At 38.2% G+C, this 12846-nt stretch overlaps 1 non-coding gene across 1 annotated transcript; it reads left to right on the top strand.

Annotated features, from left to right (window-relative positions):
* The first annotated feature begins 5624 nt into the window (after positions 1–5624).
* On the top strand, positions 5625–5731 carry LOC122077699. Its single transcript, XR_006139937.1, has one exon. It is a non-coding gene; the product is annotated as a small nucleolar RNA R71 (small nucleolar RNA).
* Positions 5732–12846: the final 7115 nt, after the last annotated feature.

Here is a 12846-nt window from a genome sequence, read left to right as displayed (position 1 = left end):
AGAATTAATGAATTTTGCACATTTTTTTTCTCATTTTTTTGCTTAATAAACTTTATTTTACTCCACTACTTTTGGCCTAAATGACATGGTGGAGCAAACACCAGACACCTAAGTTACTATGTAGCTTCGCTTTTTTCATATGCCCATAAAGACAGTGATGCTAGAGTTCTTTCAGAAATTTCCTCCATAGGAATTTCGATCAAGACACCATGCTTTCTGAGGCACAATGCCCTGTCAAGTTCCAAGGGAATCAACTCTTATTCTTCTTTATACCGCATTTCACACTTCATTTAAAATTGTGCATTTGTCAACTCTTGCCAAATTAAAAAGAATGTCTCAACTCCAAATCAAAAGTACAAGGAACCCACAGACTTACATCTGGTCCAACACCATAAAACATGGGTCTCTTATTTTTCAAAAGAAAGTCCCATCTCAAAATACAAGCTTGTTTCTTTCTTCTCAACAGGGTTTTATACATTCAAAATGGGTACCTTAATCAAAACTTTTATTTTCATACATCAAGCAACTGAATGGTATGATCATTAGCCAAAAGCCAAAATAGGACTTCATCCTTAGCAAGCTCAAAAATAAAAAGAAAAACAAACAAAACAAAGTGGAAAAAGCAGAAACTGGTTTTCCTCCCCCACACTTAAGTTATGCAATGTCCTCAATGCATGGAAATAATTAAAAGTGAAGACAATGCAAGGGGGTCATACTTGATTAAAAGTTAATCATCAGTGTAAAGAGGTTCATGGAGATCCATGACCTCTTCACTGTCAGTAGTAGGAAACTTGAGGAATGGTTTCAAACGTTGACCATTAACCTTCGAAATTACTCCTGTTCCTGGATTCAAAATCTCCACAGCCCGATGTGGATATACATTATGGATAATAAATGGGCCATCCCATCAGGATCTAAACTTACCAAGGAAAAGATGCAATCAAGAGTTGTACAATAAGACCTTATCACCAATTACAAAAGATTTGCGCAGAATATGCTTATCATGGAAAGCTTTGGTCTTTTCCTTGTAAATCCTAGAACTTTCATATGCATCATTCCTAAGTTCCTCCAACTCAGATAATTGGAGCCTACGATGAATTCCCGCATCAGACAAATCAAAGTTCAGCTTCTTGATGGCCCAAAAAGCCTTATGCTCTAACTCAACTGGTAAGTGACAAGCTTTCTCATGCACCAAACAGTAGGGAGACTGACCACAGTCAGTCTTGAATGCAATCTGATGGGCCCACAGGGCATCAATGAGCCTAAGGGACCAATCCTTACGGTTGGGATTAACAATTTTCTCCAATATTTGTTTGATCTGCCTATTATACACCTCCACTTGGCCACTAGTTTGGGAGTGATAAGGGGTAGATAACTTATGGGTGATCCCATACTTTTTCATTAAAGCCTCCAAAGGCCGATTACAAAAATGAGTACCCCATCACTAATCATTACACGTGGTGCACCAAAGCAGGAAAAAATGTTCCCTTTAAGAAACTAGACCACCACTTTGTGGTCATTAGATTTACAAGGTATGGCTTCTATCCATTTAGAAACATAATCAAAGGTCAAAAGTATGTACAATTTCCTAAAGAAATTAGGGAATGGTCCATGAAATCGATGCCACATGCATCAAAGATCTCAACTACCAAAACAGGGTTGAGGGGCATCATGTTCCTCTTATTGATATGGCCAAAAAACTAGCAAGTGGGGCAAGCCTTGCAAAAATCAAAAGTATCTCTAAAAAGAGTGGGCCAATAAAATCCACATTGGAGAACCTTTGCGGGAGTCTTCTTAGGTCTAAAGTGTCCACCACATACATGATTATAACAAAAAGAGAGAATAGAATGTTGCTCATGATCAGGAACACATCGTCGGATAATCTGATCCGGACATATCTTAAACAAATAAGGATCATCCCAGAAAAAGTGCTTAACTTGAGAATGAAATCTATACTTATCTTGGGCTGACCAGTGATCCGGAGTCACACCTGAAACTAAGAAGTTGACAATGTCAGCAAACCATGGTTCACTGGACACTACAAATAACTGTTCATCTGGAAAGTTCTCGTTGACTAGAGAATCAACAGTCAAGGAATTGGGAAGCTGGGATAAATGATTTACAACTAAGTTTTCAACTCCTTTCTTATCCCTAATTTCTAAATCAAACTCTTGTAAAAGTAAAACCCACTTAATGAGACGGGCTTTGGCATCGTTCTTCTAAACTAGGTATCTAAGAGTAGAATGATTAGTACACACTACTACATGTGAACCAACTAAGTAAGACCGAAACTTTTCTAATGCAAATGCAACAGCTAAAAATTCTTTTTCAATGGTTGTATAATTGAGTCATGCATCATTTAAGGTCATACTAGCATAGTAAATGACAGTGGGCAACTTATTAATCCTTTGACCCAAAACTGCTCCTATGGCAAAATCCGAAGCATAATAAATCAGTTCAAAAGGTTCAGTCCAAACAAGTGGTTGAACAATGGGTGCATTGGTCAACTCCTTCTTAAGTTGTTTGAAGGAATCTAGGCACTCTTTAGCAAACTCAAAAGTTTGATCTTTGGCAAGTAATGAAGTGAGAGGTTAGGCTAACTGACTAAAGTTCTGAATAAACCTTCTGTAGAAGCCCGTATTCCCTATAAAAGATCAGACGTCCTTAATAGATTGAGGAGGTGGTAAATTATCAATTAAATCCACTTTGGCTCTATCTACCTTAATTCCCTACTTGGATATTACATGGCCTAAAACAATACCAGATATAACCATAAAATGGCATTTCTACTAATTCAAAACCAAATTCTTAGATATACACCTTTTCAAAACTAGAGAAAGATGATGAAGACATTCAGAATAGGAATTCCCATGAATTGAAAACTCATCCATAAATACTTCTAAGAATTTTTTGACCATGTCAGAAAAGATGCTCATCATGCATCGTTGGAATGTAGCAGGGACATTGCAAAGCCCAAAGGGCATACGCCTGTAAGCAAATGTTCCATATGGGCATGTAAAAGTAGTCTTATGTTGGTCCTCTAAAGCAATTGGGATATGGTTATAGCCAGAATATCCATCAAGAAAATAATAGTATTCATATCCAGCTAACCTCTCTAACATCTAGTCAATGAATGACAATGGGAAGTAGTCCTTCCAGGTTGCCACATTAAGTTTCCTGTAATCTATGCACACTCTCCACCCAGATTGGTTGGAATTAGTTCATTATTGACATTAGGAACTACAGTTACACCAGACTTCTTAGGCACTACGTGAACTAAGCTTACCCATTGGCTGTCAAAAATAGGATAAATTATTTCATGATCCAAGCACTTTAGGATCTCTTTCTTAATGGCTTCCATCTTATTTTGTTAGCTATTCTTTAAGGTTTTGTGGCTGATTTGGAATCCTCCATAAGATGTATATGATGTTACACAATAGAAGGACTTATACCCTTGATATCAACCATGGTCCAACCTAGGGCTTCCTTATTATCTTTTAACACTTTAAGTAACTCCTCTTCCTGGCTAGAAGTCAAATTTGAAGAAATTATTATAGGAAGAGTCTGGTCAGGCCCTAGGAAAGTATACCTCAAATTATATGGCAACTCCTTAAGATCTAGCTTAGGGGGCTCAACTATGGAAGGTTTGGGAATGGAATTGGAAAGGGGTCCTAAGGGCTCCACAGGTGTGTGAAGACTCAAGACTTTAGAAAAGAAATTTTCACTATCATCATCCAACTTATCCATACACTCTTGGAATTCTGAATCAAAATCAATATCAAAGTTTGTAACTAAATCATCAGAAAAATCCAAAAAATCCTCAAGTATATTGATCTCTTCTTCCATATGTGGTTGCTTGCCTATCCTAAACATGTTAAACTCAACAGTTTGGTTACCAAAAGATAATCTTAGGAAACCATTCCAGCAGTTGATTAATGCATTACTAGTAGCCAAGAATGTTCTTCTTAGAATTATTGGAATCTCATCCTTGGTTGAGAAGGGCTTAGTATCTAACACAATGAAATCAACAGGAAAAATAAATTCCCCCACCTTTAGTAAGACATCCTCAACCATCCCTTTAGGAATCTTAACAGACCTATCTGCCAACTGAAGAGTAGTTCCAGTGGCTTTCAATTCTCTCAATCCTAGTTGCTTGTACACATGGTAAGGGAAAAGATTCACACTTGCGCCAAGGTCAAGTAAGGCATGCTCAATGTAGGTGTTGCCTATGACACAAGATATGGTAGGACTCCCTGGATCCTTATACTTGGCTGTTATAGGCTGAGTAATTATGGAAGTAATGTTACCTGCCAAGAACGCCTTTTTGGGCACACTAGTGATACGTTTGTGAGTACACAAATCTTTCAGTACCTTTGCATAGGCAGGGATCTAGGATATGGCATCCAAAAGGGGGATGTTCACTTCTACCTTTTTGAAGACTTCTAAAATTTTATCCATGGATGCAGTCTTCCTTTTGTTTACCAAGCGATTAGGAAATGGGACAGGATAAACATAAGGACTGTTAGGGATTTGCCCCTGTTCAGAAGAATCATTTTTGGTTTCCTCAACCAAATCATCTTTAGTTTCAGAAAAATCTTTAGGTTCATCAGACCAACCTAAAACAAGAGGCACACTTGTGTCCTCAACTGAAGGAGAGTTAACAGGAGTAATAGATGGGAAAGATTTAGGAACGCTCTGTTGGTACTCTCTACCACTCCTAAGGGTATAAACAACATTACATTGGTTAGAGGCATAGTTAGCAAACCTTGGAATTATTCAGAGGAGAATTAGTCGATAATTGTGAACTAACAGGCTGATGATGCCTAGGGTTAGGCTCTGGTTGACTCGGTAAAGTTCCTTTCTCCCTCTCACGCATAATTGAGACAACTTGAGTGAGTTCTCTCGTAAGATTTTGATGGCTTGTCATGAGGAGGGCCATATTTTTTTCCAAGTCACTTATTCTACTTGCCTCTCTAGTATTGGTAAACCCAGGGGGTTGCTGATAAGATGATAGGAGAGGGGCCCTAGGAAAACTAGCCTGAGGTCCTACATTTGACCTAGGAAAAGTATTTTGAGAAAAAGATTGTTGTGCAAAGGGAGGCCTTTGGAGTCCAGGTTGACCTTGATTATGGAAATTGGAAGGCCCTGCTTGGTTGCCCTGATTCCAAGAGAAATTTAGGTGATTTCTCCATCCTGGATTGTAGGTGTTACTATATGGATTATTCTGGTATAAGGCATTAACACTATCATTAGAAGTGCCCCCAGAGGTGTTGGGGCATTCTTCTATGATATGTCTAGGGGACTGGCACCAAGCACAAATCTTAACCAAATTGACTGATGATGGCTCTCTAGGAACAATAGCCTCAATTCTCTTGATTAGGCTATCCAAATGGGCTTCCTTGGCTACTATTCCATCCACAAAATATCCTTTTCCTCCTATGGTTCTTTCACTCTCTTGGGTTGATTCCCACTCATGAGTTTTGTCAACTAAGTCAAGTAAGAATTCTCATGTCTTTCCTTCATCTGTAAAGGATGTGAATCCCTCAGGGCACATAGACTCTATCATTTGTTTAGTTGAGTAATCAAAACCCTTATAAATTATTTTACATAAATGCCATAAGTCTAGGCCATGGTGAGGGCATTCTTGGAGTAGATCCTTGAATCTCTCCATAAGTTTGGAAAATGACTCACTAGGCTTTTGCCTAAACTGAAGGATATCACTTCTAAGCTTATTGGTCTTGTGAGTTGGGAAAAACTTCTTAAGGAAGACAACTGTGAATTGTTCCCATGAGGTTATGTAATTTGTGGGTAACCCATACAACCACTTCTTAGCCTGGTCTTTCAATGTAAAAGTGATAAACCTAAGCTTAACAGCATCATCAGAAAGCTATTGGATCTTAATTAGAACACAAACCTCTTTAAATTCCCTTAGAAATAGGTATGCATCCTCAGAGGTCAACCCATGGAAGTGGGGCAACATAGTGATGTATTGAGATTTGAGTTCAAAATTATTACCCTGGGCTTGTGGTAGAACTATGTAGGAAGGTTGGGTTGTTCTAGCAGGGTAGAACCTATCTTTCAGAGATTTAGGTGAAGGGTTTTGCTGTTGGTCTCCCATATTGAAGGGTTTTAAAGAGAGCAAACGTATAGGGTCACTACTTGTTGGATCTCTTCTTTCTAACTGATTCTTAGTATTACGTACCCACCTAGGACTCATGCAACAGAAAACTACCCACAACTAGAGTAAGACAAGTACAAAAGAATGGATAGCAAATTTTTTTTTATGATTTTTTAATGATTTTTTTATTTTTTTAATTTTTTTTTTGGCTTTTTGAGAGCTTACTGGCAAGGATCCGGGGTTGCTCAGGTCAATTCCTGAGGTACTGCTACAGGGCGAAACCTGTCTTTATCATACTGTGAGGTATGGCAACCTCCACCGATACAACTATTATTGCAAGTTGTTCTTCTCAGAAATTCAATAAAAGAAAAAGAAAAAACAAAACAAAGCAAACAAAGCACTCCGATTTACCAAAAGAAAGCGAAAAATAACATGAAACTATCTCCCTGGCAACAACGTCAAAAAATTGTTTGAGATTTTAAATATAATCGCAAGCGTACGGATCAGTGTAGCTATGGGTCGAACACTGGGAGAGCAGTCACTTTATTTTTTTTATTTCTTTTAATAATGCGAAAGTGAACCGATTAATAGTTGTGATCTAATTCTAATTATCGTCCTAAACATATGTATCTAAAATAACGTCATAACCATTCATCATCTAAGAATTTAAAGACACAAGCCACGAAATTAAAATTAAATAAATAAATAAATGAAAATAAACAACCCACGTAATTTAAAAAATAATAATAATAATAAATGAAGAAAAAAATGCTGAAATAAAAATAAAGTAAAAGAAAGGGGGAAAAGCTAGAGAGAGAGACTCACAAGTAGGTTTCTCTACTTAGCCCTGCGGGATGCATCATAATATGAGCTTCCCTACTTGACCAGAGAGTCACTCTTATAAGGGGTACTCTACTTGGCTTTAGGGAAAGGGAGACAATTAAGATAAAAGCAATAAATTGATGGTTCTATGGCTAAGAGGGGCAAAGCCAACACATACACTAGCCATGAACCTTGGGGGAAAGGGATAGCAATAATGTAATGACTGAAAATAAAATCTTAAATTAAGAAAGAAAGGGTAGTCAGAAGAGGGAATGAGAGGGGGGAGAGAAGACTACTGAGGGAGTCTACTTATATGAACTTCAACCCTTGAATTGAAAACTTGATCGATTTGAGACACTACCAGTACTAAAAACCAGATCTAGAATAAATCAAATCTGAAATTTCTAGTACTAGAGAAGATAAATCTGAAGAAAAAAAATTGAACTTTAAAGACATGCTTCATAGCTTGTTCTTGTCACTTAGAACTAAGCCTAGAACTAGAACTTGAAAATTACAACTTCAATTACTTAAATAATAAAAATAAAAGACTGAATCAAAAATAAAAGTGATTGCATTAATTGAATAAAAAAACTTACAAAAGTGTTTAAAGTATAAACCTAGAACTAGAGATAGAGAAAGAGAAAACTAGAGAAAGAGATAGAGCAAAAAAGAAAAAAACCCCTAGAAGAAGAATGAATTAGAGAGGAAGAGAGGGACAATTTTTTAGAGTTTTGTGGACTCCCTTTTTATAGGGAATAGGAGAGAGAGAAGGACGTCCAAGGGTGGAACCCCTTGGACGATTTTGTGGTGAGGTGGAGGAGAGAGAAGAGAGAAAATGTGTGGAGAGATCTCCATGATTTTCTTTCCATCCATGCCCTTATCTTTTCTTTTCTTTTTTTTCTTCTTTCCTATTTTTTGTCTTTATTTTCTCTCACTTCTTCAAACTTGCGTACAACTAGCTTGCCCGACCTCCTTTGAGTGATGAGTAGGAGAGAGAAAATATTCAAAAAAAAACCTCAACAAAATAGCAGCTAAGAGGTTCGAACTTGAGACCTCCTAATAAGGAAGAGATTTTACACACCACAACTCACCAACTACGCTAGGTAGTTGTTGTTACCAAAAACGAATCTTCAATCACTTAAGGATGTTGTCCATTGATCCTTGTTGGCATTTGAAATATTCCTTATACCCTTGGGACAACTGCAGATGGGCTGGTTCTGCATCTCGGTTCAGTTCTGATCCATTATTCTTTTTTTTACCCGAAAAGAATAATCAATTGTACGGTTTACCATACGAATGTGTACTTTTAATTGAACACATTCATCTTACTTAGAATTTCATCATCTTCGCAACCATGAAAAGAAATAGGACCTCTTTACGTGTAAAATTGGAGATATAGCGTCTGATAGTCCTTAAGGCATTGAAAGTATAAAACCTGCAAAAAGAGAGTAAAACCTAAGGTAGCTTCATTCTAAATATGTAAAATGCATGATTTACTACCCTAGATTTCACACATAAATGTGCTCATCATCTTCCTTATTTCTAACTTGGTATCAGAGCTTGTACAAGGGTTTGAGAGTCGATCAAGCATCCCGGTTTCATTCTTAAAGTCTCTCTTGGAACCTTGGAAGCAAAGGGGTCCATTAGAGGCTATAATATATAAAAAAAAAGTAAACAAGAAGACCTAGTGGAGTACTAAAATTATATTTGAAGACACTTGGAAGGAGTTTGAAGCCTAAGAAGACCATTTGAAGCCCAAACCGAGAATGGAAGAGCTTCCCTGGATTACCGCCAACTTTGGAGTCCTCTTCTTGGTTCTCTCTCCTCAAAGCTAGGCTAGGGAGATGGCTGGACTTGAAAGAATCACCCAAGGGTCCTCTATTATCCCTCCAAGTGCTGGCTTGTGATTTGGTGTGGTGTTAGAACACAATCCAAATCTCTACTTGCTACTATGTATTGACAACTTCTCTATTTTTGGTTGTTGGGTCTGAAAATGGCTAGTAGTGGTGTCATTAGTTATTTTTTATGAATGTGCTACCTCATATGATGCTTGCATATGCTATTGGGATGAAGCTCTATAGTTAGAAGTATTTGTTAGTGGCTTTCTCTCAAAATTTCATGGTTTAATTGCTTACTGGAATTTTTTTTTTTTTTTTTTTGGTTCTAAGAAGACAATATTTGGGACTTGTGTATCCCCTTTGGTTTGGATCTTCATTGGTGTTGTTTGAGGAGTATCCTTACTTTATGTCTGATCTCACAGAACCTCTGGACTCTACATCGGGTGGGTTGAGTAGTACCAACCCTGATTCGATTGTCTTTGACAATCCTAACACTCAGATTTCTATTGTGAAGTTGGATACTACCAACTACTTGGATTGGTCACACTCTGTGAAGCTGTCCCTACAGAGTAGAGGGAAGCTAGGGTATATCATTGGGGCTATCAAGGCTCCCGTTGTTGTAGACCCAGGGTACCAGAAATGGGAAACTACAAACTCCAATGTTATAACTTGGCTACTTTTCTCCATGAAACCTGAGATAGGTAGGAGATCTATAAGGAAGGAAACTGTCAAGGATATTTGGGATAGTGTCTCTAGGAACTATGATAGGGTAGGTGACTCTGTGAAGGTCTACCAGCTTCTTCAGCAGGTGCTCTCCATGAAGCAATGGACTAAGTCTATTTCTGATTACTATAATACTATTATAGAACTTTGGGAGGAGTATGATCATTACAGAGATCTCCATTTGACCAATCCTAATGCTGAAGCCAAGGTCTATAGATCTCTTGAAAAAGAGTGTGTTCTGATTCTTCTAGGTGGGTTGAATGCAGAATATGAAAAATTTGTATCTGAATTTTGGGCCGGTCACCCCTACTTACACTTAATGAGGTGTGTAGCTACCTCCTGAGTGAGGAGACCAGGAGAGGTGCCATGGATTCTACACCTTCACTTGAGCGCTCTGCTCTTTCTTCCATTACCCACAGAGATTGGTGTGGAGGCGGCCGAGGTCAAGGGCCTTCCTGTGGAGATGATAGAGATAGAGGATAGTGTGATCATTATGGGAAACCTGAAAATACTTGAGAGAGGTTCTGAGTTCTTTATGATCGTCCTAGTACACGTGGTGGATCTACTGACTAGAAAATGTGGTGGCCGCAGAGGAGGGGCTATAGCCCATGCTGCTATGATAGAGACTGATACTAGAGACTCCTCATAGGCAGATACCAACTCCTTTAGGGATCATATTGCAGTGCTTCGCCGGTTCATGTCTCAGCTTGATTGCCCATCTACCTTATAAGATGCCTCAGCTTTCGCTATGCATGTCACCACCACTGTACCTTCCACAACTTCGTCATGGGTCATTGACTCTGGTGCCACTGACCACATGACTGGTATGTCCCATTACTATGACTCCTACTCTATTTGTTCTGGTAAGGATAAGATCTGGTAGTTGATGGTACCTTCTCCTCTATCTCTAGTAAAGGTAATATCCCTGTTACCTCTTCCATTTCACTTGCTTCTGCCCTTCATGTTGCTAACCTTACCCTGAATCTATTGTCTTTGAGCACTTTAACTAAAACCTCGAATTATTGTATCATATTTTTTCGCTCTCATTGTCTCTTTTAGGATTTGGTGACGAAGAGGATTATTGGCAGTGGACGTGAGGAGGGTAGCTTATATCATCTTGAGCCGTTGCCTTTTTTTACTACACCACAATCCTATGCATGTGGCCGTAGCGATGCGAGTTCTATAGACTGTGATACTTTGGCATCAGCTTTTAGGACATCCCTCTTTTGTTATTATGACTTATGAAGAAACAGTTACCTCACTTGTTTATATTTTTTTCTTCTTCTCATGTATTTCATTGTGAACCATGTACTTTTGCTAAACATTGTTATTCATCTTATCTTTATCATGGTAATAGATCTGTTGTTTCTTTTACATTGTGGATATTGATGTTTGGGGACCTTGTCCCATTACCTCCCTCTTTGGCCATCATTATTTTATCAATTTTGTTGATGATTTTTCTTGTTGCACTTGGAGCATTCTTATGAAGCATAAGAGTGATGTTTATAATGCCTTCAAAAACTTCTATAAAATGATCCATACTCAGTTTAAAACTAGGATCAAAATTGTCCGGTCTGATAAAGGGGGGGAGTACATGTATGGTGGTCTACAAGATTTTTTTACTAACAATAGTTATCCATCAGCTTGCCTGTATTGATACATCCCAACTAAATGGGGTAGCTGAGAGAAAAAATTGCTATTTTTTAGAAGTTGGTTGAAGTTTTTTATTTGGTATGCATATGCCTAAACTTTTTTGTCTAAAGCTGTTCTTGCTGCAGTTTTCCTCATTAATCGCATGCCTATCAAAATTCTTGCTTCTCAAAACCCAATTTCACTCTTTTCTTCTCAGTCTCTTGCTTTATCTTGGTTTCACTCTTCCTCCAAAGGTGTTTGGTTGTGTTTGTTATGTGCATGTTAATAAATTTTTTCACACCAAACTCGATCCCAAGGCTCTAAAATGCCTCTTCCTTTGGTATTCTTCCACCACCAAAGGCTACAAGTGTTATCACCCATCATCTTATAAGAGATTTCTTTCCAAAGATGTCACCTTTCTAGAGTCTGTCCCTTACTTCACATCTCATCAACATAACTTTAAGGGGAGAATGAAAATAAAAGTGAGAAGGTTGTTGATGCCATTCCATTTCTTACCCCATTGCCTATTACTCCTTTTTCCTTTGATATTGATAAACACAAAGAGGTGGATGATGTTGCTACTGTGGATGAACCTTGTACAGAAAAGGCATATGTTATTGTGTACACAAGAAAGACAAAGAAGACCTGCCAAGAGTCCTGTTTGGATCCACACCCTAAGCTTCCCATTCCTTAGTCAAGTAACATCTCCTCTCCTCATTTGGAATTGGATCTTCCTGTTGTTGTTCGTAAGGGTAAGAGAGCTTCTACCAATCCTATAGCTCAGTTTGTTTCCTATGATCATCTCTCCCCTATAAGTGTTACTTTTACAGTTGCTCTTTCTTCTGCTTCAATCCCCAAAATTGTTACTGAGGCTATGTCAGATCCTAAGTGGAAACAAGCCATGTTAGAGAAAATGATAGCTCTTGAGAATACCTGTACTTGGAAAATGGTTGACCTTCCCAGGGGGAGAATCCTAGTTGGATGCAGATGGATCTACATGATCAAGTATCGATCAAATGGTGCTATTGAGAGGTACAAGGAGAGACTGATGGCCAAAGTGTATAGTTAGGTGTATGGAATTGACTATCAGGAGACCTTTGCTTCTGTGGCCAAACATAACTCTATAAGAGTTCTTTTATCTATAGCAGCAAACAGAGATTGGCCCTTATATTAGTTGGATGTGAAGAATGCCTTTCTCCATAGAGTTGGCTTGAGAGGTTTAGACTGACCATTCTGAAAAATGGATATTCCCAGAGTCGAGCAGACCACACATTATTTACTTGGAGAGGTAATTGCATCATCAAAGCATTGATTGTATATGTTGATGACGTTGTGGTAATTGGAGATGACAGTGAGGAGATATCTAGAATGAAAGCTTATCTAGACAAACAGTTTGAGATCAAGGATCTAGGACACTTGAAATATTTCTTAGGTATTAAAGTGTCAAGGTCTAAGAAGGGAATCAATGTGTGCCAAAGAAAATTTTTTCTAGATCTATTGAAGGAAACAGGATGCTAGGTTGTAAATTGGTAAGTTCTCCTATTGAACAGAATCATAAGCTAGGAGAAGATTGTGGCCCTTCCCTTGTTGATGCAGGGAAATACCAGAGGCTAGTGTGGAAGCTAATTTATCTATCTCTGACTCGCCCAGACATTTCTTGTGTAGTTGGAGTGGTGAGCTAGTTTATGCATACACCCAAGACTGGGCACTTGC

Source organism: Macadamia integrifolia, chromosome 4, assembly GCF_013358625.1.
Source record: "Macadamia integrifolia cultivar HAES 741 chromosome 4, SCU_Mint_v3, whole genome shotgun sequence".
Classification (NCBI taxonomy): domain Eukaryota; kingdom Viridiplantae; phylum Streptophyta; class Magnoliopsida; order Proteales; family Proteaceae; genus Macadamia; species Macadamia integrifolia.
This window is presented reverse-complemented; position numbering and strand designations above follow the sequence as displayed.